This window comes from Chelon labrosus (assembly GCF_963514085.1).
Source record: "Chelon labrosus genome assembly, chromosome: 5".
Classification (NCBI taxonomy): Eukaryota; Metazoa; Chordata; class Actinopteri; order Mugiliformes; family Mugilidae; genus Chelon; species Chelon labrosus.
In genome coordinates this window covers 23,835,332-23,840,791 of record NC_140341.1, presented here as the reverse complement: position 1 = coordinate 23,840,791, position 5,460 = coordinate 23,835,332, and positions in this window count along the sequence as shown.

Below are 5,460 nucleotides of genomic sequence, written 5' to 3'. Positions count from 1 at the left end.
AGAGAGAGAGAGAGAGAGAGAGAGAGAGAGAGAGACCAGCCTGTCAATGTGTTTACAGTCACCCTAATCAAAGTTTATGGAACGAGGTGAAGTCAGCTGTCAGAGTTGTGATAGCGCTTCTCTAATATTTGTGCCAACTGACTGGCACCGATCCACAATTTAAAGAAATTATCACAAAGACAAAGGTGTGGTTTTACACCGACCTTTGTGTACAAAAAGCTCAATTTTTAGCATGTTAATGTGTGTGTGTGTGTGAAGTTTACAAGGTTATGGTTTGGGTTGGAGTAGGAATTAGGGTTAGGCACTTGGCTTGGGTGGTCAAAGTAAGGGGCTAGGTAATGCATTATGTCAGTGGAACGTCCTCACAAACATAGAAACACGAGTTTGTGTGTATGGAATGTGTGTGTGTGTGTGTGTGTGTGTGTGTGTGTGTGTGCACGTGTAGGGACTGGGTCATATTATCACCTATCTGGCCAAGGGCATATCCATTGAAATTCAACACCGCTGTACTGTAGTCACCCATAAAAGCCCTGACACCCGACTTCGTTCCACTGCAGTGATGCAATCAATCACAAGTGTAACACAGGCGAACTCAACTGTGGGTCTCCATTCTGTTCTCCGACGCACAGAACACATCTACCAATAGAAGAGGCCTTCACTCTTGCAAAAAAATGTGCCTCTAACCCCCGCACTGAAGACTGACAGTGGAACAGTCTTCTAAAGTTTAAAGCAAACTGTGTAAGCGTAAGGCAGAACAACATTTTACCCAGGATGGAAAGTCTGTAATGTCACAGCTGTATTTACGTTGCTTTGGCCCCATCATTTTTGGATTATTTTTTTTAATTATTATTTTCCTCAACTTTCTTTTTAACATGGTCCCTATTCATTTTCGTTTAGCATGACAGTCAAACTATAGAGTGTGTTCTGTTGTGATCTCTGACCAAACCGTTCCAGGGACTAGGGGGGAATCCTCGGAGCTGTTTGGTCAGAGAGCACCTACACTAACGTTGGCTATCCAACGAGGAGCTCCGCTGAGAACTAGATACTTTGCGTTTGCATTCACACTGATGATAGGAACACTAAAGTAAAACACTAGCCAGCTGATGGGTGGTACACCAAAGTCTCTAAGTTCAGTGCAGTGTAAAATAATGTTGAATATATTCTCAGTAATGTTTGGACGTCAGTGTTGACCCATTTGTCTGTATTGTTTTCCACTGGTTTTAAGGATCATTTTAAAAGCTTTCGTTTGCAGGGCTAATGTTTTACCAATGTCGCCAGGTTTTTTTAAAAATGCAGATGCCGATGATTCATGTGTTCAACCCATTGACTGCATGTAATATGGACAACTGATGCTATTTTCCCAGGGATACAGGCAGCGCCATCTTGCGACTTGCGAGCCAGAGTCTGCACAGAACGGTCTGAGAGTAGGGCCACGTGGAGCCACATTATCAATGACTGGCTCACACTTCCGTCAGACTCACTCACGTTTTCCTTTAATTAATAGTGCACTCTATTCTAACTCCACCAGTTACAAAGAAATATTGGATTGTACACTCTCTGTATTTATTTTACAACTCTCCAGAGCAGTTGCCATGGCAACTGGTAGTCGCCATTATGTCACATCCTGTTTCTATAGCATCAAATAACTGACTGAAACAAAACTTATCCAAAAAACTGACACTTGAACATGCATCAACATTATAATAGCTACCTAAAGTGAAAATAAAATAATAAATTTTGAAAAACCTTAGTGTTTAAATTTGGCCCAAGTCCCATCCACTAACATGGAGGAGGTAGAGCTTATGACCTATACTGCAGTCAGTCACCAGGGGGAGCTCTACTTGCTTCCACCGTCCATCTTTATACTGTGGTTTGTTCTGGGAGGGTCCAAGAGCTAAAATACCATGACAACTATGATGTTCTCAGTTTCTGCAAAGTAGTTTCTGCATAATGAATACAATCAAAATCAAATCAATCATTGGGCTCAGAATTAAATTAAGCAGTCTCCTAGTAGTCCATAGAATTCAGCTCCAGATAAGTTTTACCTGCATTTGGTAGGTTAGTGGAAGTTGTAATATCATAATCAAATGTCATGCAGTGCTGAAAAACAAATAATTTGTTGTAAATTGTTGCTAAGTAGGGATGCACATGCGCTGCATACCTGCTTACACCTCCTTGTTTTGATGTTTTTCTGTAAAAAAAACTTCAATAATTTGTCAGGTTCTCACCATTTACTAGCAATATTTATCATACACAGATGCATAACATTTCTATGTCTGTCAGATGTTATTCAAAGTTCCAGCCTGTCTATAAAACACCGTCTACACACGGTACACACACTACATACAATTTCCACAAATTAGTCACTACAGCCTGACCATGCATAACCCAGTTCAAGGGGTGTATGTGCAGGCCTGCCCGCCAATGCAGAAATCTGCTATAGGGCATGGAGAAAAGAATTTTCTGATTTATAATTCTCCCACTGCCAAAGAAAACTAGAGTATTTTGAATCCTAAATGCTGGCAGGCATGACGATGATCAGTACTTGTCAGATAAGCAGCTGGCTTTAAATGATGATTTATTGGTATTAAATGTCAAGAAACCTCTACAAACCATTATACCACCACCAGCCTGGAGTATTCGCACAAGGCTAGATCAGTTCATGCTGCTGCAACCAAATTTTTGTGCCTCTGCAGAAAATGTCATTCATCAGACCAGGTCCTTTTAGTTTTTTTGGAGAGGCATTCCTAAGCGCTTGGTGACTGTAGACTTAATTGATTTTATGCTTTTCAGAAACTTTGGCTCCATCTGCAAAATGTGTAGCTGTTTGCTACCGTACTATAGAAGTTGGCTAGAATAACTTATGGGGAACACCAAGTGACAAAAACTTATTAAATCTGCTGATGCTGCTTTTCAGTGCTGAGCAGTATGACAGTGACAAAAACATGACAGAGATTTGTCACAGCACAGATTTTACCATTCTGTTTACACCAAGGTGGCAGCAGTGCTGATATTCAGTGAGCAGGATGCTTTATGACAATATTGGATTTGCAGGATTTTTGCGTTAACACAATGATGATAATTTGATTTGATGTGCTGACACAGATTTTTGGGGCATGTCTCATACCGTGTAAGTCCCTGCTGCACCAACACTGAGCTACACAATCTCCACCAAAACACCAAACATTTAACTCTTGCATGCTGCCATCAGTGGCTCATTTGACTTTATTTGTCTGTGCAGCTTTTGTCTCGTAAGGAAAGATTGGGTCTGAACTTCTTTAGTTGCCTATTTCTATAGAGAAACGCCTAGACGTCTAATGCAGTTACTTCTGTCTCTCCTCCATGATAAACTAATATTTAAAACCTACTTCATTATGGTCAGCTGTTACTCATTCTTTGCCTTTCTTTTCTCATATCTTCATTTTCCTGTTTCTCTCCCTTGTACATGTCCCGTAAAACATGGTTAAAATAGAGCAAATAATTGGTTTCCAGTGGCCAAAAAAAGAGAACACTCTGTGATGTTTTAGTAGACAAAGTTAAACTCCATGGTGAATGCTTTATTGATATGTGGCCTGGGACCAACCGCAACAAAATTAGAACGTTATGAAAATTGAGTTATCTCTCTGTGACTTATAAATAACTGCAGCTTAGTTGTGAGCACGAGCATGACAATCGCACTATGCTCCACATTGGCCGTTCTCTCTTCACAGTCTGTATCTCAGTATCTCACCCACCTTACTCTTGCCTTTTTACCCCAGTTTCTCTCTCATCTTGTCCCTCTCTCTGCTGGATGAGTGTGTTTTGTTAGGGAGGGCTGATTCTTCATACTTGGCTGCGGCTTTATGGACAATAAAGATCTGATTTCAAAGTCCGGCAGGGTGTTGGGCCTGGGGTCTTGGCTCAGCTTTAGTTGCCTGCTGGGAGGAGACACTGCACAGCCCCTAACCAGATGGCCATCAGCCCACATACAGTAGATTCATAGATTTTCATAGATTCATAGAGTACGTCTTGTGTATTGTTCAATCTCTTGTCTGACTGAGGCTCCATTTGTCACCACCATGGTCTTGGCCTGAGTCAGCGAGCTGCACTGACATCCTCAAATTGACTCTTCATGCCAGTGTTGTAATAGTTTGACACTGTATACTGTATGCACTGCCCTAAGGAAGACACTTTTCCCTTACAACGAATATGGGTTTTGCATGACAAAATGTTGATAGTGATTCCAACTCCAATAAGTCTAAGATGATAGCTGCCACCAGGTGACAGCCGGCTCAGTACTAAATCAGCGAAAAAAACATCTGGTAAGTTTTGGCATGGAAGTGTAAAGTATTTATAGTTAATGGCCCATCAGTGTCTCTCACCCCATTCTGCCTGTTAGTTTTGCTGCAACAACTATTTGAGGTAATTCTATTCTCTCCGCCTTTCCTCTTTCCCTGGAATAGATGTCGCCTTAGTTGTTTACTCCCAGACCATTTTATCTTAATCACATAGCTCAGAGTGGAGATATGTGACAAGTCCTTCCAACATGTATAATACATCTGTAGGGACTTAGGTCAATGCTGCAAAGGAGAACGCCCTGATAGATACGGGAGCTTCACTAAGAGCTGCCAGCAGTGCATTTTTTAGTCATTACATTAAACTTATAACATGAGCTTTGTACAAGATTCTGGAGTCAAGGAAGAAAAAAATGCAGCAGTGAAACAGATATTTACTACTGACATGACCAAAGTTGGATCTCACAGCAATAACTTTGTCACATGTGTCAGGTGGTTTTAGTACTCCTCGTGTTTCCCTTGGCATCACTAAGTTACAACATTTTGTTTATGTGCATGCCGGTCGACATTGATACATAATCACACACCCAAACTGGGAACATATTATATGAAGTTAAACTGTGATAGCAACTTAAGAACTGTGAGTGAAAGTACCTAAATGGTTCTCATGAATGGTTCAAAAACACTAGAACTATAATAAAGAGAAGTGCGGAACTGGAGGAGAAAATTTCAAACAATCCGATAGAAAGGGAAGTGGACAATAGTAAAGATAACATTAGCGGTTACATCAGCAGCACCAGTGAAGTCTCCGCAGCACCTGCTACCAGCAAATGGCGCAAAGCAGCAAGGAAATGTGACTCAAGTTCAGTCAAATTTGTGTCCAGCTGGGACGAAGAGGCAACCAGCGCAACCAGCCGGCGATTCGGTCTTGTTGCCAAAGCACAGGAAGCTTCTCATGTGACAGTGTCCAACTACCGAAAGCCAGTAAGCCACACACAATTGACGTACAACTCTAGTGAAAGAGATATACATATATTCACATGTCATGTGTGGGGAGAAGTCAGTCAAACAGGTAAACACTGTGTTGCAGAGAATAGAAGCTATGACAGATGATATTAAAAACGGACTGAGTGCATTAAAAGTGTGACTATTGGATTAATTGCCATGAGATTTGAGACACTTATTA